This window comes from Carassius gibelio, chromosome A6 (genome assembly GCF_023724105.1).
Source record: "Carassius gibelio isolate Cgi1373 ecotype wild population from Czech Republic chromosome A6, carGib1.2-hapl.c, whole genome shotgun sequence".
Classification (NCBI taxonomy): Eukaryota; Metazoa; Chordata; class Actinopteri; order Cypriniformes; family Cyprinidae; genus Carassius; species Carassius gibelio.
This window is the reverse complement of record NC_068376.1, coordinates 26,151,063-26,173,986: the sequence shown is the minus strand read 5'-3', so window position 1 is coordinate 26,173,986 and position 22,924 is coordinate 26,151,063. Positions and strand designations below refer to the sequence as shown.

General features: G+C 35.3%; 1 pseudogene; it reads left to right on the top strand.

Annotated features, from left to right (window-relative positions):
• Nucleotides 1-1,172: 1,172 nt before the first annotated feature.
• LOC128015198 (immunoglobulin-like and fibronectin type III domain-containing protein 1) lies at nt 1,173-22,494 on the top strand (annotated as a pseudogene).
• Nucleotides 22,495-22,924: the final 430 nt, after the last annotated feature.

Here is a 22,924-nt window from a genome sequence, read left to right as displayed (position 1 = left end):
GCACATGACCAGACTGAGGGGAACAGTTGGCAAGATTAATGGTCCTTACTGGAGAAGGGATGTAATTTAGGAATGTGATTTATAACTCAAATATAATTTATTTATCCAACTGTGTTAATACATTTCTATTTGGTAACTCTGTGATTACCTACTGTAGGAAACTTTTTAAACTTGATAACTTGCCTATTTTTCATATTATTTCATATTATTCATATTATTTTCATATTATATTTTACATATTTTATTATTTCAGTATTTTAGATATCATTTGAATTTCAATCTTTCGTTCGTTATCTGGCTCGGTTCGGTGTTCATCTTCAGTTCTCTCTTCACAACAGTTCAGTCAGTTTCCTGTTTGAGTACATGAATTACTCCGGGATATTGGTTTGTTTGAACTCATAGGGAGTGTCAGCCACATTAAAAAAAAGTTAACAGCTTAAGTCATTTGTGGATTAATGTGTACTGGAGACGCGAACCGTTTCAAACGATTCAGTTCGTTTTGGTGAACTGGTTCAAGAAGATCCGGTTACATCGAGTGGTTCGTTCGCGAGCCGGAGGGACAGAAAGCTCTCGGACTAAATCTAAAATATCTTAAACTGTGTTCCGAAGATGAACGGAGGTCTTATGGGTTTGGAACGACATGAGGGTGAGTTATTAATGACATCATTTTCAGTTTTTCAGGGAACTAACCCTTTAATGATAATAATAATACACTATTATTATTATTATTACTATAATATCAGTAATTATATTATACATCAACATTTCTCTGCATATTATAGGTATGGAATCAGCAGACCTTGCCGGTAACTTGAGCGGTAGCAAATAAGGATAGGAAGAAGGTGAATTAATGATACTGTACACTCTATTGATTATTTATTGCTCTAAAAAGTCTTTTGTAATTGCTCTTTGTATTGCATCTATCCCTTTTGCTAGTTGTCTTCTAGTAAAAAAGCAAGCATATCCAAAGATGGAGGTACACAAAGTTAGCAATACAAAGCAGCAAAGATGCGGGCTGAAGTGACTGAATGCGAGACTGACACAGTGACAACAGTTTCTTTTTCATTTTAGGATACGTTTTACATATGCGTTTGTTAAACCTACAGTATGAGTAATTGTTCATTTTGAATCAGTGGTGAAAACATCTTTCAATATTACATATCTTTCCTAATTTTGACCTTGAAGACCTACACAAGTTCTCCAAAAATGTGGTGGTTAAAGTTTGCCAGACTGCTTTTTATAAAATGGCATTACTACCTCAAGACCAGACACAGATCATCTGGTTTAAGGTTGGCACTGAGCTTTTTGATGGCGGCAGCATAAAAGTAGTAAAGGAAGCAAACCAGAGCTGTCTTCAGATAAAAGACTGTCTGCAATCTGACTCTGGGGAAATTAAGATCCAGCTTAAAAACACTTTTGGTACTGCAGAGGCCTTCTCAAAACGTATTGTGGTCGGTATTATATTGAATGCATTCTGAAATGAATATTTATAAACCTTCTGCCTTTTACATACAGACCCATACATTAACATTGAAATATCACATTAAGTATTTCAAACAACTTAATGTTCCCCTGCAGACAAACCAGGTCCACCACAAGGCACAGTAGTAGTGATTGACAGCTCATCTTCTGTCACTGAACTAAAATGGAATCCACCAAGTGATATCGGTGGCTCTGAAGTGACCTACTACTTAGTCGAGCTTCAGCAGGTAGGGCAGAGTATGTGGAAGAAGGTGTGGGATAGTTCAGCCAACCACCTGTCCTTTTGGGACAGAAACATGTCCCATGGCAAGAAATACATATACTAAACCTATGCTGAGAACTCTGAGAGCATCAGTGATCCTCTGGAATGGAAGGCATCATGGCTGGAACTCTTTGTGAGAGACTGCAGTTCTCATCATTAATGAACAAAGTATACATAAATAAATAAAAATGGTAACACTTTAAAATAATGGTCCGTTGTTAATAAGTAACTACACAGGAAGTAAAAGGTAGTACTACATTAACACTTAACTTAATACTATTAACTAATATAGAAGCAAGATTAACTAAGCAGTAAATAATAGCTCATTTAGGACATGAGTAGTTCCTTATTAGTTATTTGATAATTACTAAAGAAAAATATCGTCATTGAGAACTACTTTGGAACTATGGTCAACTAATGAAGAATAACTAATTAATTATTAATCACAACAGGTACGCCTATAAAGTGAACAACTAGCTTCTTTATGGAAACGTATACATACATATATATATATATATATATATATATATATATATATATATATATATATATATATATATATATATATATATATATATATATATATATATATAGCCTATCCATATGATATATTTTATGAGCTCCATTAAGTTCAATGTCTCCAACTCTAATAACTTTAACGTTAGTTATATTATGCTGGGGAGGGCTTCTCTTTAGGAAGTGACAATAAATAATGATGTTCTCTTGTCAAAACATATTTGCATCCTTCACGAAAACATTGACTGCATTTATAATGTTAAGCACAAAACAACACTGACAAGGTAACACTCGAGTAATGAGTCATGGATTTCACAAGTAATTTACAATAAAATTATCTGACACATACTGTACAGCCATATATTTCTGTGAGGAACTAGTGATAGCCTACCAGACATTGTAATCTGGAAGATGTTGTTTTGTGCTTACTATAAATGCAGTCAATGTTTTCATGAAGGATGCAAATATGTTTTGACAAGAGAACATCATTATTTATTGTCACTTCCTAAAGAGAAGCCCTCCCCAGCATAATATAACTAACGTTAAAGTTATTAGAGTTGGAGACATTGAACTTAATGGAGCTCATAAAATATATCATATGGATAGGCTATATATATATATATATATATATATATATATATATATATATATATATATATATATATATATATACACGTTTCCATAAAGAAGCTAATTGTTCACTTTATAGACGTAGCTGTTGTGATTAGTAATTAATTAGTTATTCTTCATTAGATATTTTCGATATTTCGATATTTTTCTTTAGTAATTATCAAATACCTAATAAGGAACTACTCATGTCCTAAATGAGCTATTACTTATTGCTTAGTTAATCTTGATTCTATATTAGTTAATAGTATTAAGTTAAGTGTTAATGTAGTACTACCTATTACTTCCTGTGTAGTTACTTATTAACAACGGACCATTATTTTAAAGTGTTACCATAAAAACTTAACTAAATGCTTTGACTGGAAAATATTTTTACACTTCAACTACCCATTTTGCAATTGATCCGGGTCAACCCACCCCTCCTAAGGTGGTTGCATTCAAAAACTGTAAGTTAACATGGACTCCTCCAGAGATGGAGATGGAGGAACCAAAATACTGGGCAACTAGCTAGTGAAATAAGAAGGATACAAACCAGTGGGACTCTGAACCCATTAAAAAAAGTGCCTCTATGTCTGTAAAACCCCAAAACTGTACCTGCACACACAGTTCACTGCTATTTCCAGATTAAATAAGCAACTAAAATTGCTTTTCACGTGGAGGATCACACAGGGGCAGATTTTAAATTACGGTTCCTTACACAATAGTATATTATGATCTCAAAACACCTTTACCATAGTGTATTATTTGTAAACTACTACATGTTGACGCATCACATAACCAGATTCATATGTATGGATTTTCTGACCTACTAAACATACTCACCTGGCTGCAGTGTAACACAAATCATGAACTAGGATAAAAGAGCGCAATCAAGCTAAAATGGTATGGGTGTTTCAGCAAATAAGTTATCTCATGGTTGCGGTCCAGGTTGAGGGTAAGGTTTTAGTGTAGGTGGTTTTTTTTTTTTTGCCACTGACCAGACATTTAATTTCCAAAATGCCTCAAAAACATACAACAACTGGTGTAATAAAACCTTCCCAGATTTATGTTCATCCATTTAAGACAAAATTAAATGCTCTTTTAGCGCCACTCACTAGACATTTCACTTTGAACATATCATTTTGCAGAACTGTCACATCAGGCAAAATTTTCCAGTGAGTCAAGGTTTATTTTTTTCCAATTTCTGAGGACTTTCAAAACCAAAGGGTTTCTGGTTCAACTAGACAAGAGTTATATGTTTTAACAAGCTACCTGCCATTTCCAAAACCCTATAATCCTGCTCTATGTAGTTGATGAAGTAAAAATCAAGAGTGGACATAAAGTGGCATCAATGCCATGAACTTTTCAGCTAATAAGCCAGATGAATGTACAGCAAGTGAACTGGAAAACCTTGATTATAATTACTGTGCATCTTTAAGTTACAATTACACAAGAATTACAGGGTTTGAATCCCAGAGAGACGGCATTCATTTGAAGAGTGATGCAAGGTCCAATGTAAATGCAAATAATTTTTCAGTACCTTTAATCTTTGTAATTAGGAAACAATAGTTTTATGATTAAATTATCTCTAATTAAAGTAAATGCCCCTTCAAATAAGACGTTCTAAACTTTCATGCATGACCATAACATAGGCTATTAATTCTGACTATAAAGTCTTTGATGTTCAGTTACTGTAGCATTTGAAAAAATGTACATCTACGCTGTAAAAAGGCAAACTGTGCAGTTGTCCATTGGTGAAATCTAATGTGGTCAGGCTGATTCTTTAATGTATTAAATCTAAATGTATAAAACAATATTTATTATTTAAATAAAACTACTTCATTTAGATGTTTCCAACATGTGTGAAACTTTTACTTCACAAAAACTGTGTGTTCAGAACATTGAGGTTGGAATACTCCAAAGCTTCACATATTCTTCTGGTTCATTAATATGCAGTATTTTGTAACAGTGTTTGAGCGCGGTCTAGCCGAAACACTTAAGCACATCAAGCTGCATCTTGTCATCATTATTTTGTACTTTAGTAACTGTTGACATGAAATCCGCCATTAAAACTGTAATTATACAATTTATCATCACATTCACTGAAAACAGTGGCTTCTGTAAGCTATCTGAGATTATGAATCCTCCATAACAGACTTTTTTTTTATTACATTAAGTTACATTAAGTATTATCTTTCCCTCTAGTCAATGTGAAATAGGCACAGACACCCCTGCTCAAGGCTCTCAGACATAAGCTCTATATCCCATCCAAATTCTTGCCTTCCAAGTGAAATCGACCAAATGTGTTACGGTTATTGATATATTCTTTTAATTTATTGGCTGCATTTTAAAAACCATGTCAATGGAGCCAGACTCAAACCTGCATCTCTTAAAGCATGAAATATTTCTTATGGCAAAAGCCACAACATCTCATGATCAGGTAAGTGGTTCAAACCCCCGATACAGTCATATTTTTACTTGCATTCAGGCAACTGACTTACCTGTCAACTATGTCCACTAGAGTTCTAGAGTAAACACCCGAGTCTGAATAGTTTGCCGAGGGGATGTCGAGTGTGGATGAGTCCTCAGCATTGATGAGTTTGACCCAGGGAGACACAAGTTCATCATTTTGTGCAAAGTGATTTTTGCTTTGATTTTACATTTTACATAAGTCAATGCTAGTTGCTGAAAAGCAGAGCAAGTTTTGAAGTTGATTTGAGTTGAAAGATTTCATAGAAAATGTCACAGTGTCCAGTGACCAGAAACAGCAGTTTGTTGTTGGCTTCAGACTTTGATTGCATCCAGTCGGAGAATATCAAACGTGTTAAATTTTTTTCCAAAATTTTAGAACATAATGTTTTAATTAGTCATGCGCCACCCAGCAAAAAGGCACGTTCCTGAGTGAGTTTGTGTTTGAATGACTCTAAGGTCTGGTAAATGTGTGATTCTAAATAGTTTAATATATCATGGCCAGTTTTTTTTTTTTCTCTCTCTCTGTAACTATTTACATAGTTGACAAATGTAGGATGCCTAGTGTTTTAAAATCTGTTCAGATTTTCAAATTTGTGTGGTGTATTAAAGAAGCTTTTTAGAATGTCCTGTAACATTCTGTAACATTCAGTAAAACTGACTAAAATGGCTTAAAATATTAATTGATATTATTTGAATGTGAACTGGAATGAAGTTTGACATTGCAAAGAGTTTTATATGCTGTTAAATTATGTGGTAGCATGACTATGCAACAGAAATTGTGAGCACTTACCAAGAAATAAATATTACTTTACATTGGGGCCAGGGATATGCCGGTATCAAATTTTCACTTACAGCATTTTAAATCACTGTCATTACAACATCCTTATACTTTATGTGCAATCCCCATTTTTAAAACCCTGCCTGAAGTAGCTTTTATAAATTATGCAGAGAGCAAAAAGCAGACTAAAGTGCATCACCACTGTGAATGTGACTACACGTTCCAGTTTATCACACTAATAATTAGACCTTGCTGCATGCAGGAGCAGCTCTAAGCAGGGGCAGTGCCCTTGTGTCAACAAGCAACTTTCAGTACCCCTGTAAATTCATATGTAACCAAAACAATTTTCTTAGTCTTAATTTTTAAGGCTGTTTAAATGGCTAAATAAAATATGTGCCCAATATGTACCACTAATGGCTACAAGATTATTTGGGGTACACGGTTTTCATTGAATCCATTGAATTTGCCAATATTATTATTTATTATTTTCATTCCCACACATGCCAACCACTACAGCTGCAAAGCTTCCTTTATTTTTCTTCTGGCTACAGATGAACCAAACCCTCCAGGCCCAGTGGTGCTAGAACAGCTTGTTTATGGTAAAATCATTATCACATAGGCTCCATCTCCACAGACCAGGGGAAGGATGATCAACTGCACTACATGGTGGCAGAACGTGTTTCCAACACATGAATCTTGTGCACAATAGCTGACTGTTTGTTTTGCAACACTTTCTCTACCTCTGTCCACCCCGTTGTGAATACCACATCAGTCTTAGCAAAAAAATGATATGGGTTTTTTGATCCCTCTGAATCACCACCATGGGATGTTAATGAGCTGAGAGGTAGGTTGCATTCAAATGTCATATTACTCAATTCCTTATTATTACAGTATGACTTAATTTGTTGCATGAAAGGAACAGTTTATCCATAATATTAATATTGCCATTTACTCACTCTTGTGTAATTCCAAACCTGAAAGATTTTTTCTTCCATGGAACACAAAAGTAGAAATGTGCGAGATTTGTAATGGTTGTTTATTCTGATGCAGATATGAATGTGTACTGTGAGGCTTTCAAGATTAAAGAAGACTGTAAACGCACCACACAAGTAGTTCATGATGCATGTGTAATATTACAGGTCTCCTGAAGCCACCCAATATTAGTGTGGAAAAAATGACCAAAATAACAAAATCATGCTATTCACATATTTGAATTGGTGCATGATAGCTGATGATAGAAATAGCGCTGTGTGAAGCATTGACAAATCATTCATTTATCCGATCGCAGCACTACAATTCGCCTTTTTTCAGTAGTCATACAGGTTTGGGACAACATGAGAATCGGTAAAGAATCACAGAAATAACATTTTTTGGCTGAACTATTCTTTTTTCTCATTTCTAGTGCCACTAGTCACAAGTTCATCAGCTTTGATAACTCTTGAGAGGCCACCTTGCATCTTGGTTCCACTGAAAGTCAACAGTCCACCACATGGATATCAGCGGTACATGACATGCACTGTCCGTTGCTTCCCCACATTACTGCATCAACTCCAAGAAAAACTACATTAGTTACAATATAACATGCACTGCAAAAAGCATTACACAACTGGCATAAGAGAGATATTGGTGATAAAATCAGAACTATTAATTGCATATGCCTATAAGACTTGAATGCGAACTGTATCCATGGAAAACACAAATATAGTTTTCTGATAACTTCTCTTAATAAAAAAACACATGAAAGTAAGGTAATCTTGGCACAGGTTATTACACTAAATATTCCATTTATTCTACAAAAGATTTTAGATATGAAACACAAAGCATTTTGGATATTCAAGTATACATTACTTTCCCAATGCAAAGATTAGCTGTCCATATAGGCAAACTACAAAGCTGATTTCGTCAAAAAAAAAAAAAACTGATGTAAGTTATCGAACGACTTTGCTAAAGTATATAAACATTCATTTTGCTGCTTAAGGCATCAGGTGGTTTCATGTCTTGGGGTGACATTTGTGTTTACTCAATTTCCTGAAGTCCGTACATGTCTCAAGGCTAACTCAAGCACAGGTCCTTGCAATTTGCCTGGCCCCAAATTTTGAGAAAAGCTGTCTGGGCACGTCAAGCTTGGTAAACCCCTGTCAATGTAAAATGAAACCTTCCCTCAGGGCTGTGAGGGAAACATGCTGCCACATGAATATATATTTTTTACAAGGCCCACGTTCATATCAATATGTGACCCTGAATATAGAAATAATTGTATATTGTGACAACCGAAATGCAACGGTCGAAAAATCACCTGTAATATTTGCAGTCAAATAACACTTACCAGCAACTAATGCTTCAAATTAAAGAGCCATTTGATATAGACTTTAATTGTCCAATAAACATGCAATATGTTCGGTCATGTTACAAGAAATCATAATCCTATACTTTAAATGGCGAGGCATCTATAAGGGCAAATGTCTATATTTAAGTCACATGAATGACTTTAATGCTAAACTCACTCTGTTTTTCGATTGTAATCATAACATTTCTGCAAAAAAAGGGAACTACCGGGAAGGAGTTCATAATCAGTTTAGACAAACAATGAGAGTAATAAACAATGTCTTGTTGGTAGACACTTTCTGCAGCCAGACTTTGAGATCAACTTAAAAGATAAACATCAAAATATGATCGTAAGCAACCTTTTTGCAATGTCTTACATCACACAAAACAATAAATGTTAGGTTCACATTCTGGCAGGATCAGAAAATGATATTTGAATATGAATATCTGTTTCATGGGCTGGACATCCACCCAACCCCAGTATCTCAAATAAAAGCTTTAATGTGACAGCTGATTGATTCGACTGCATGGAAGGTTTTCGTTCGGTCCACCAGTGTTCTGAACAAGCAGCATTGACGCAGAAGATGAGGGAGCAGTGAGATTTTAAAGGTGAGCTTTCATTTTCTTTGACATGCAGCAAAGGAAACCATCAGGAATAATTCACCAATCCTAATAGAAATTCACAGAGTTATGCATTTCATCTGTCCTTGAATTGTGAATAAATAATGGAAACAAATTTGGCTATAAATAGAGTTTGGAGCGCATTATTTTATTACCACGTTGGGAAAAACCACTGAGAGCGATTTGCAACACCACTCTTGTGTTTTTTCCTCTTAAGGGTTAGGACTGAAAAATATGTAAGTGGTCATCTACTGACATACATAATTTTTTTTCTGCTATGAGAATCACTCCCATCCATGCCATCTCTTGACTTAACTTAGATCATTATGTTTACTAGAGGATGTGTTGTGCAGAATTAAACAAACTTCAATTTGAAAATGCAGTCTTTTTTTTTTTCAATCCAAATTTGCACAATATAAGTAAATAAATACAATAATCAATAAATTAGAATAAAAGTAGATCAATATTTTTGTTTACATTTCCTATTAAAATATCCAAACAACTAAACACCAAGACACATTCACTTGAGAGGCAAAACTTTTTTCAGAAGAATATATCTGAACGGTTTTCTTGTTTAAATAGGTATAACCATAAAGTTTAACCAAAAACATTTTCTTCCATAATGTTAGTGACCTTGGTCACCAAACACTTTAATTTACATAAGAAAAAGATGACTGTCATTTTGCAATCTGCCAATGGTCTAATAAACGTAATTAAAAGTAATCCAGATTTATAATCTTAAAAAAAGTGCATTTAACTTGTTTTGATTAATTTTATTTGGCTTTGTTTTTCTGCTTTGTTTTGTACACACAAGGCTAAAAATTAGACAGAAAGACAAAGTGAAAAGAGGAGGCTTTTTTGATAGACTGTACAGCTTGATGCCAGAACTCTCAAGATAGTTTGACAAATGTTGAGGAAAGATGAGCAATCTGAATGAAATGTTGAGGTTAGGAAGAACATCATACTCCAAGCCTTATATTGGACACTAAAAAGGTCATTTCAAAATTTATTTTCACCAGAAGATTGTGTCATTTCTTTTTGGTTCTAAGGCAGAAAGAACAGTTTATTGCTCATATAATTTCATTTTACTCATGTATGATCTGTCAAATGTTGGATAACTGCTTCTTTCCCCTTTGGTCTTGTAAAAGCATTGCTGAGGATCCTGTGAATCTTGGAATTCCAACCCCCCCTCTTTTTTTTTTTTTTTTCTTTTTTTTACTGCCAGTCTAGTATTAAGCACCATATGTATCTAATAAAATTCTTTATTGGTTAACTTTTTGAAGGTCACAGCCTGCTAGCTTCTTCGGGGCCATTAGGAAAAAGAAAGAGGAACACCTTTATATAAAGGTGCAAACTCTGTCTGAGGTTTGGGAAAGGCAGTTTCATTGCTTAGCCTAATCTATCCTAAATGAAAAATCATGATAATTTGAGAAATGCTGTAGGTTTAATTACTAAATGACAGATGTTAACATCAACCGTTGTATACAGATTTATATGACAGTGTTTTAGTTGAACAAAAGTTGAAAAGTTGTGATATTAAAATCATAGGCTATATTTTGGAGATTTAAGGGATAATATTGGTTGAAATTAATATATATATATATATATATATATATATATATATATATATATAAAATCACAATATTACAAGTTGTGATCACAAAATGAAAAGGCCACTGCAGCAACAGCAACAGAATAATAAAAAAAATAATAAAAAAAGGAAGCAGCTGATTTATTTACAAAACAAAGAGACAAAGAAGTCTTGTGGTGCATCAGACCAGAAATTATTACTATCGGAACACTTCAGTAGTTATGCAAAGAATTTAATTTATTCAGAAGAAACTAACATTCATGCTCCACTTTGCTGTTCTCAACCATATCACTTTCATGTTATTTTCCTAACAACGTTATTCTCATAACATTACAATTTTAATCTCAATGATATGACTTTCTCATAATTGGCTTATTCTCAAAACACTTACTTATAGTTAGTGTGTGTACACATTCCCACAAGTGGATGGGATCATATGCAAGCTATTTGTTGTTTTACAAGATTAACGACAAATTTACAGCAGCTGGTTATGATGCCATAAAAAAAAAACTATTATATATAACTGAATCTTTATACAGTGTTTTCTCATTTCTTGACTACTGAATTTGAAACAAGGATAAAACACATTCTGAAGATGCCACATCCTGCAAAAGAGATTCCTGTTGGTCAGGGTAAGTTATATTTATACATAATTTAATGGCTTAAATAAAATTGCTTACTAATATATGTCCCAGATTTAAAAAAAAAAAAAAAAGTCTAGTCATATTGTGTTTGAAAGCTTCTAGTACTACAAAATCTCATCAGCCTGCAATTTTAAGAGTCAATCGTAAAGATAACATGCCTAAAACATATCCTTGATTTTGATACCTCCTTATTTTTTTTGGTCCAAACTTCCAAGAAAACATTGCCCTCATGTGGTTATGGGAATAAATCCCAAGAGAAGGCAAAAAAGATGGCACCTCAGTCCTATTTTGAATAGCATATGGTATATATGGGTGGCTTATTTACAAAAACAAAACATTTGGTGTTGTTTAATAAAGCACATAATGTAATGATTAATGCAATTTAATGATTAAAGCATATATCTTCCAAGTGGAGATCAAGAAGAGATCTAGAGTGGTGTTATGATCACCCAGTATGTCAAGGAACTGCCACGTGGAAAAACTACCCCTGATTTCATCAGAAAACCAATTACCTTGACAGTTCAACAAGGTACTACAATTGTTATTATTATTATTATTATTGCAAGTGTTGCTATTTAAAAAAAAATTGTCTAAATATATCTTTCGACAGTATTTAAAAGATTTGTTCTGCTCATTTGGTAATAAATTCACACTAATAATTGATATGTAGTCCAATATAGTCCAACATACTGTGGATTTGATTAAGCATTTTTGTGTTAGTTAAGCAGTCATGTAGTTATAATGAAAAAGTAGAATCTTCGGGAGGTAGATTCTTCATAAATATAAACTCTGAGATGATGAATGTGTTGCCTTTCTGTAACTGAAGGCAGAGAGGCCATTTTCTAAGCGGTGGTGAGCGGAGATCCAGCACCAACTGTAACATGGGCTCGCAACAAGGGTGAGACTTCTGATCCAAAAAAATATAAGCCGAGATATGATGAAAGGACTAGGGAACATGTTCTAGGTAACATACCAATGCCAAAAATTTCAAATTTTCAAATCTGTACATTCAACATGCAGAACTAGGCAATTAGATCTGTTATCTGAATGCATGCTCATTTATGCAATGTCTTTTAGTTGGATTAAAGAAAAAGTCAAGTGAAAATCTAAAAAAGATGGATATGTTCATCCTGAAATATTAAATGAATGTTGAGAGGGGCATTTTATTTACATGCTGTGTTGATAGTGTTTTCTGTTTTGTTTGAGAAGACGAACAAAACAACGATCCTGAGGACTTCAGGAAAATGACACGTAAAACAAAAAACACATAATTGCTTAAATTCTCAACTGTGAGGGAATCAAGTGTTTCAGAAATCTCTCATATAAATCAGTAAAATAAGTAAAAATCTTCCATCTAGAAATGTCAAGAAGAGAAAAGAAAAACCCAAGAAAGAGGGAGAGATTGATCCAAAATTCTGGGAAGTGATGCTAAGAGCCAAAAAAGTCTGATTATGAGCGCATCCGTAAAGAGTTAGGAGTCACTGAGTATTGGTGGATGCTAAAACAGCTTAACCTGAAGAAAAAGGTGAAGGAGGATGAACAAGCAAAGGTCAGCAATTTAATCATCTGATGCAACCTTCTGCAATTGCAACAGTACTTTAGACTATTTCTCTTTTTAAGTCTTAAACTTACTTCTTAACTCCCATTTTTTATGTCTTACAGGCGGTTGAAAATGTTGGCAACATGAAACTGATTGAAGTGAAGACAAGTGGCAGAGCTGAATTTGAGTTTGATATGAAGCTTAAGGACCCAAACGGTAAAATGTACAAAGTACATCTGTACAAAGTTCAAATGGTTTCACACTGACAAAAATAATAATAATAATAATAATAATAATAATAATAATAATAATAATAATAATAATAATTAAATATATATTTTTTCCATCTAGCACAAAAAAAAAAAAAAAAAAATTAAAGGGCAACTGAAGCAGTCTGTCATTTTTACTTAAAAAAAAACTATAACAAACACGATTAATGTAAGAAATTAAGTTTTAATGAGAGTAGGTCGGAAAAAATACACTTTTCTGTGGAGACTCATCAAGACAGCCATTCTGACATAATTGTGTGTCCATTTGCTCAAGAAGACAAGAAAGAGAGCTAAAACTGGTACTTGCATATGCTGTCCGAGCTGCTGCTTTTTGTGTCTGTTCATGCAAACAGAACCTCAGAAATCACATTGAAATCTCCAGCACTGTCTTGAGCTGAATGGCTTTAAACACTCTAATGTTTAAGATGGCAAGGTTTTAAACTATGATAAACTTTTAAATAAACTTGAGGAAGCCGATCGTTCTGCTAGGAGATTAGTTATAGCAGGTAAGCATGGTATTCGCAGGTGAACATAAAATATCATTACTGGCAAATGAGCCAGTGTAATGCAAACATGTTTGAAAGGCCTGCCATATCAGTAAAAATGCCACATGAATGGTATAATATGAAGTGTTTTTGCTTGCATCACATTACACCTAGTATTATGAAAACAATGTTTGGGACACCACTATCAAAACTTCTTGATTTAGACAGTTTGGGTTTGAATATTCATCAATTACTGTGAAAACGAAGCACATTTGTGTGTTCAAAAAGTAAAGAAATGTTTATATTACTTCACTGGCCAATGGAGCAATCCAATCCCGTGACGTCACATGATGTGGAATTGCAAGATGCCCTTGGACCAAAAACTAAAGCAAAACATAACATTTCTTTAAAACGCTTACATTAATTCTGTTTGTTATGTTTTTTTAATTAAGGGTATAGTTCACCCAAAAATAAAAATTAGTCCATGTACTCACCCTCGGGGCATCCTAGGCATATCTGACATTCCTCTTTCAGATGAACACAATCGCAGTTATATTTAAAATTGTCCTGGCTCTTCCAAGCTGTATAATGGCAGTGAATGGTGTTTTTGCTGGCCGAAAACAGTGCATTCAACAATCATAAAACAATTCCTAACGGCTGCAGGGAACAAATTAGTATAAGCCTAAAATGTCATGAGGGTGAGTAAAAAAAAAATGGGCTCATTTTCATTTTTGGGTGAACTATCCCTTTAAAGTGGAAGTCATATTACTAAATTATGTAAACTTGTCTGACTGCTTCACTTCCCCTTTAAAACTCTCCACTCTTTCCAGGACAGTGATATGCTGGATAATGATGATGGCACTGATGATTCCTCCAAGCACTATATGAAGAAAACTGGTGATAAATACAAGTTAAGCATTAACTTGGCTTAAATGATGGTGGACTACACCAAGTGGATTTTGAAGATGTCAACATTTTCAAAATGACCTTAGCAAGTAAGAAAGCATTACACTTTCAGCATTTCAAATAATAATAATATATTGAAAAAAATCCATTTTATGAATCATTGCCCTACAGCTCCTGATGTGGAATTCAGCGCTATGCTAAAAGATGCTAAAGTGATTTGAAGTGAAGCGATGGAGACTGAAAAAATCATGGCTGGCTCTTTAAGTAAACTCCTTATGTTTTAATGCATTTTTTTTCATATTGAGAAGTACTGAAGTCATTGATATTTATATGACCTGTGTGTTGGCAGTGTTCTCTGGTTCACCAGGCAGGCCAAATGTGGTCAGTGCATTCAAAAACTATATAAACCTTACATGGACCCCACCAGAGAAAGATAGAGGGACTGAAATCTTGAGCTACCAGCTAGATAAATGCAAAAAAAAAAAAAAACAACAACAGTGGGTGACTCTGAACCCTGTAAAGGACCCTATCCGAGGTATTTTTTATTTGTATTTTTCAGAGCTCCAAACTGAAAGAAGGGCACTGACTTACAGCTCTAATAAATGTTGAGTCTGGAAAACAACTGCTTGGACAAATCAATAAATCCCCATTACCAAGCACCTAACTTAAAGTTCAAAGCCCTCAAAATACATAGAAGTGGTCTCTACTTCTTACAGCTCTTAAGTATGCAGTGAAGGATATTTCAGAGGGGTCAGAGTATGAGTTCAGAGTAACAGCCATTATTATGTCTGGGCCTGGAGAACCCAGTGCTCCCTCTGTAATGATCTGCGCTAAAAACCCCAACAGGAAGTCACAGACACATTATTAAGAAATCAAGTCAGTTCAAACAACTTGACTGATTTCGATCAATCATTTTCAGTGAAGCCCCATTTCAAAGATCCTGAAGACTTTGTGGTTGTGAAATCAAGAAACACTTATTGTGTCTATATAGTTAAATATCTTCTTCAAATAGAAAACAAATTCATATTTGGCACACAGGCCTCTACACCTCCAAACATTACCTGGTTAAAGAATGGGGAACCTGTATCACCCTGGAACAAGATCGTTCATACAGATGGCACTTGCACGCTTGACATACCCTCCTCAAAGTACTCAGATTCTGGAGTCTACACCGTTGTAGCTAAAAACTCAAATGGGTAAGCCAGCTTTGACCTTGAGATCAGAGTAACAGGTAAGCTACATTTTATATAAATGATACAGCTGTGATCACACAATGTAAACAAGTTTAGTTCTTTGCTGCATTCAATCTGTTGTGAATATTCCTTGCAGAGTTTAAAGTAATTTTGCATGCTTTAAGCCTAAGTGAGACCACATCTTCAGAGACAACAAACCTGAAAAGAACACGTCAAAGAAACAAAGTTTTACTCATAAGTGAAAGAAACTATTGCAGATATATTCCTATAAATTAATCCTACTTTATGTGGCTACAGATGAGCCCAAGCCTCCAGGCCCAGTGAAGCTAGAACAGGTAGTTTATGGCAAAGTCATTATCTCATGGGATCCATCTACAGACCACGACAAAGACGACTGACTGCACTACATGGTGGAAGAATATAACTCCAACACACAGATTTGGCACAGAATAGCCGACCACCTTTTCTGTTCTACCTACACTACCAGCATTCAACCAGGTCAAGAATATCACTTCAGAATCTATGCAAAAAATGATATGGGACTTTCTGATCCTTCAGAATCACCAACATGGGGAGTAAACAACAATAAAGGTGGACAGCAGCTTATTGTATTGCACAATGTGAAGTACTTAGATCTTTTCTTTCTCTCATTCCCACAAACTAGTTCCATATAAAGGCCACCGTCCATCGTGGTTCCATTGAAACTCCACACTCCACCAAAAGGATACCAGTGCTACATGACCTGCGCTGTCCGTGGCTGCCCCACCCCATATATCACATGGTACCATAATGGGATTTGCATCAACTCCGACAACAACTACTACTGTACATTACAAATGCATCTGCCATCTGCTCTATGTACATCCTCAGAGTTCGGCCTGAAGATAGTGGTGAGTACAAAGTGGTGGCAATCAACCCATTTGGCAGGGCAGAATGTTCTTCTACATTAAAAGTGAAAGGTTTGACAGCTGCAGTGATCATTTCAAGGCTTGAGAACCATTTGCCACAGTCACCTGATTTACATGCTGGTTTCTCCTTTGTGAATGAGTCACACTGCTAATAATTTTGAGCATGGTTACGCAATGCAAATGGGTTACAGTTTATGCCAGAGCTTGGCAAAAAAGTGACCTGTGGGGAAAATATGGACACTCAATCATTTTCATGCGGTCACAGATTGATTTTGACAAATTAGCCGCACTGCTTGATGCAGTAGAGCACTTTCTCTTCAAATCTCTGTGGTGAGTTCAGAAGCACTCAGAATTATTTTAATTTTTTTTATTTTTTTATAAACAAACTAAAGCTAATTGTATAAAACAGATTACACTTATGTTCTCTCCACTTTTGACAAAATGGAATACTGTGTGTACTTGCATTATCAATTGCAACATGACTTATCTTTGAAAAGCAATAACATAAAATTAAGTCTGGAGAACCTACATTGAGACCAGCATAAAGTATGCTTCAATCATGAAAGTCAAAGTGCTAAGATCTAACAATTATATATTATTATATATATATATAATTATAAGTATAAGTCTATATAAGTCTTTGATGATCGTGGACTTTAGGAGAAACCCACCTGCACTTTCCCCACTCACCATCATGAACAGCACTGTGACTGCAGTGGAGTCATTCAGATTCCTGGGAACCACCATCTCTCAGGACCTGAAGTGGGACAATCACATTGACTCCATTGTTAAAAAGGCCCAGCAAAGGTTGTATTTCCTTCGCCAGGTGAGGAAGTTTAACCTGCCACAGGAGCTGCTGAAACAGTTCTACTCAGCCGTCATTGAGTCTGTACTGTGTACTTCTATAACTGTCTGGTTTGGTTCAGCAACAAAATCAAACATCAGAAGACTACAGAGAACTGTTCGGACTGCTGAAAGGATTATTGGTGCTCCCCTGCCCACCCTTCAAGAACTGTATACATCTAGAGTGAGGAAAAGGGCTCAGAAAATCACTCTGGATCCCTCACATCCAAGTCACCCCATCTTTGAACTTTTGCCATCTGGCCGGTGCCTCAGAGCCGCAAACACCAGAACAGCAAGGCACAAGAACAGTTTCTTCCCCCAGGCAATCTACCTCATGAACAGTTAAATGTTCTCTACTTATGCTTATAAACGTGCAATATCCTTATATTTATTTGTTAACCCTCCATCCTAGAACATTCCTGCATCTCACTCAATCCTATTCCATTATCATTTATAGCACAATTGTTTATACACTTATTTATTTGCCAATTTGTACATCTCTTTTTTTTTTCTGTGTGTTGTTGTCTCTGTGTACTGGAAGCTTATGTCACTAAAACAAATTCCTTGTATGCGTAAGCATACTTGGCAATAAAGCTCTTTCTGATTCTGATTCTGATTCTGATTTGGATAATTTGGCTTTCTGAAAAAGTAGGTGAAGAACCCTGGCCAGTGCATTACATATGTTACATATGTAACTCAAATCACTTCTACAAATGTATCTTTTTATTCAGCTTTTACAAAGAACTAAATGTTTATAGAAAAGTTGGTCATTAATTTTATCCTTTCTCCTTTTTCTACTTTACATTTAAGATTGATCTGTACTCCGCTGGACGTTGCCGTTTTTTATCTGCTTCTGCCACAACTAATTTCATGCATACATTTGAAGCTAGGACAGTTCATGCATATAAATGAACATAGCTATGGTGGATTGCGATTGACTGCACATAACATCTGCTACTATACCAAGTGATGTGTACTGCTAAAAACAAAAGAAGTTGGAGTGTAAGTGTAAATGACTTCACTGTATGCAAATAAACATTTTCATAATTTCTAGCATATTATTATTTCTTTTTTTATCATGTTATCCCCAATGAAATGTAGTTTTGAAATAGCGAACTCAACTGCACATTCTTCTTGGACATGGTTGAAAAAGCTCCACACTTATTCTCAGTTACATTCCCCAGCATTATCCTTTTCACTGAAACTACAGTTTAGAATATTCCAGTACATGTAGCACTCAGCAGTACAGGGACATGGCTTCAAAGTCTGCGATAGCGTGAGAACATGGATAAAACTGTTTCAAATTGCAGCATGAATTGTTCCAGTCTCAGCACGGTTCCCCACAAAACCAACTCCAATGTCAGGCATCCCTGACCTACTAGTAACTGCAAATTAAACCACTATCATAAAGCAAGTGTGTAGTACACAACACAAAATTTTATCACAAAATGTATCATCGTCACATGTATCATTTGAGCTTGTGTTAACCACTGACCAAAAACTATTTACTTAGGCACAATGGATGGTAAGTGTAAAAACTCACTAAAAAATAAGTCATCACTGCATGACACTGTTGGTATCAGGGCAAAGTTTAAACTCATAAGATTATATATCTGTGTTTTATTGGGCCCAGATAATGTGACCACTGGTTTGTGAGAACTGTTCAACTGTGTGGGCATGTAAAGTGCGGCCAGCTCCTGTGCATGTGAAAAGGCACTTTCTGGGGCTGCTTTCCCAGCACATAAGTCATTAGATCAATATAATGTTTTTTGTGCATAGTTGAATTATAAATAGCACGTCCCATTAACGTGAGAATTTAACATAGACTTTCATATCTGAAGGAACATTACCAGACAAAATATAATGACCTACTGAGATGAGAGCTGTTATTGTGGTGCCTTCCAACATCACTTATCTTAATTCTTATTTTACACATCCTGATGTAAGGTCATTACATAGACATGGTGTTAAATCGTGTAACTAATGACTAGATCACACTATTTAGAGAATAAGTATGACCATGAACCATGGACAGGACCTCCGTCCCTTTGCAACTGTAAACCTCACCCAAATAACAGATTTAATGTGACAGCTAATAAGACTGCAGTGCTTGAGAGGTTTCAATTTGGCCCACTACTGTTTTATTACTGAACAAAAGGGAGAGACTGCAATAAATTGTGGGAGTCGAACATGGTTGTGTTGACAGAGCAAGTTAGCTACACGTGAAGGTGAGTTGCTTCTCCTTCTTACTTCTTTTACTTCTTTTATTTTTTTCAGTCAGGAACAATGAAATATCTAATATTACACATGAATCATTATTAATAAATAACATGAATAATAAAATAGCAATATCAGATTTCAGGTTTGACTTGTATGGGAAGATACCCAACCACAGATCTGATTCTGATGCATATTAAATATAGATACGATTCCAGATGATACTGATGTTGTGATGCTCAGATTGCACTAAAGTGTTTTAGACGCTATCAAACAATGTTAAAGTGCTTTCTAACATGTAATTGCCAGAATCAGACTGAGTAAGATGGTTTTATAAGAACTTAATGTAGCAAAGGATCTGTAGTGCTCTTCTAAAACACACTGATGTTCTAACCGTATGTTTTAAGTTGAGTGTGTTATCAGTGAAAGTGCTTTAATTTTTCATGTAAACAGTTAACATGTAGCAGTTCTCAGTTTTATAATAATTAAATATGATTTGCTCTCCTAAGCTAAAGCGTAATTGCTCTGGTAGCACATCTATAATAAACTTATGAGATATGTGACCTGACCAAAAAAATCAAAAGCAGGGGTAAAATGCTTGTAAAATGATTGGTAAGGATCATATACCTTACTGTATCATACCATTAAAAAGATTTAATGTGAGTCTTGTGTTACTTTACGTGCAAAATGTATTATATCACCTCCTAATATATCTTTATTGGTTCACTGGATCAGTTACTGGTGTAGTTTTTGGTTATTGACCACTAGACAGGCATCAAAATAGTAAACTGGTATTCTAGCATGTGGTTATAATCATTTCTGCATAGGGTATATTCCTTGAATCTCGTGAAGGGTGTGCAAACGCGTGATGTTCACAAGGTGGTATGGGACATATGACTGGCAAATAGCGTTTCATATGTCTTATTCACACATATCAGCCCTTTATCAGCGATAAGATCTTATAGTAATAATGCTTTCAGTGACAACAACAAAAGTCTGACTGTAGAACGAGAAAAATAAATGCACCTCATACAGTTAATCTTCTGTTTGCTATGAAGATGGGACACTTTATAATAATTTGTTATTTGCATTCTTTTAAATTTTCTAACATACTGCAAACTGGAACAGTGCTAGTGGTTCTCACGTCTGTCCAAATAATGTATAATGTCCCATTAAATATCAGAAATGATGTCCAATTGGGATTAATCTTAAAATTCTTAAAACCATTTAAATCATGTATTTTACTTTTGCTTTGTTCCAGCAGTTTAGTACTGTAGATGTGAAGATCAGGCAGTACTCATGATCAAGGCTGTGATTAAACATCGCCATCATGTGGTCAACAACAAATCCACAGCTTCAGACTCTGAAGATCATGAGACATCAATATGCCATTTCATATTTGATGGCCTTGTTTCTGTATTGTTTAGGAAAACATATTCCATTGTTTTACAAAACTGAACATCATGGGATAATTACTGCTATCTGTCTTTTATCTGGCATTAATAATAATATCTGTCATAAAAATAATATATAACATCAAAATCATAGTTTAGTAACCAAGTAACTAAAACCACCAGTCTGATCTGTAATCTTACTAAATACATTTAGGGTTTTGAAAAGAAAAGAAAAGAAAAGAAAAGAAAAGAAAAGAAAAGAAAAGAAAAGAAAAACTATGGAAAGAAGGAGAAATCGATCCGAGGTTCTGGGAGGTGTTACTGAGTGCAGCCAGAAAAGATTATGAAGGCATTTGTCAGGAATTTGGAGTCACTGACTTCAGGTGGATGATGAGAAAACTTTAACCAGAAGTCTGCTTTGAGTATTAGTCATTTGCGCACCACAGTTTTTTTTTTTTTTTTCATATACAGTATGAGAAATCTCCACTCTTTATTTTTCTGTCTTCAAGTATGTCGAGAAAATCCAGAGCATGAAACAGATTGAGGGAAAAACGGATTGCACAGCAGAATTTGAACTCGACGTGAAGTTAAAGGATCCTAACACCCAGATCCTCCTCTGCAAAGTAAGTGCCCTCACTTAAACAGCCTCAATGTCATCAACAAGACTTTGAGAGCAATGCACTTCAATTTACTATTACCAGGATGGAGAAATGCTTGACTATGGAGATGGAACTGATAACTCTACAAAAAATTTGGTGCTTGTTCAGCAATAGGGATGTTGGCCCAGAAGATGTTGGGTTATATCAAGTGGATGTAGAGGAGGTGAACATGTTCTCAACTTCCCTAGATCATAAAATATTAAGCAGCAAAAGGGCTTTTAAACATTGATAATAAGAATAAATGTTTCTAGCATATTGGAAATCAGCATATTAGAATGATCATGTGACACTGAAGAATCAAGTAATGTCTGCTGAAAATTCAGCTCTGCTATCAAAATAGATTTTAAAATGTATTAAAATAGAAAGAAGTTATTTTAAATTGTAATAATTGTTCACAGTATTACTGTTTGTATTGTATTTTCATCAAATAAATGCAGCCTTAATTAACATGAGAGAGAAAACAACACTTCATTTCACAGAATACACTAATTGACCACACTATGTTCAAAATGAAGCAAAACAATATCTAACAGGCTAACAAGATGGAAATCTTAAATCAAACACCTGATGAATGGATGTTTTCTGTTCATGTCCATTTTACAATTATGAATTTTGCCTGTAGTGTATACTGTAACTGATACTGATACTGATACAGATGATCCCAGTGCCTTTGGGAAAGGTGTTGGTGCAGGTAAACTAGCCAGACATTTAGCGGAAGAGAAAGCCAGACTACAGAGGGAAAAGGACAAGGCTGCCAGGAAGGCCCAGGTTGAAAAAGATTAAGTGGCCAGGAGGGCACAGTCTGAAAGAGATGAAGCAGCCAGGAAAGCCCAAGCTGAAAGAGAAGAGGCGGCCAGAAGGGCTCAGGCTGAACAAAATGAGGTGGCTAGGAGGGCACAGCCAGAAAAAGCAGCCAGGAGGACACAGGTTGAGCAAGATGATGCAGCCAGAAAAGCTCAGGAAGAACAAGGTGAGGTGGCTAGGATGGCCCAAGCTGAAAGAGATGAGGCATCCCGTAAAGCCCAAGCTGAAAGAGACTAGATGACCAGGAAGGCCAAGGCCCGAAAGAGAAGGTGCTGAAAGGATGGCAGCTATGGCAGCAGAAAAAGGAGGTGAACAAAATAGCAGTGGAGATCCCGCCTAGGAGATGAGAGTGAAGGTGATGGAACAAGGAAGAACGCAAAAGAAGGAGATGGATTAGGATATGGGAGTG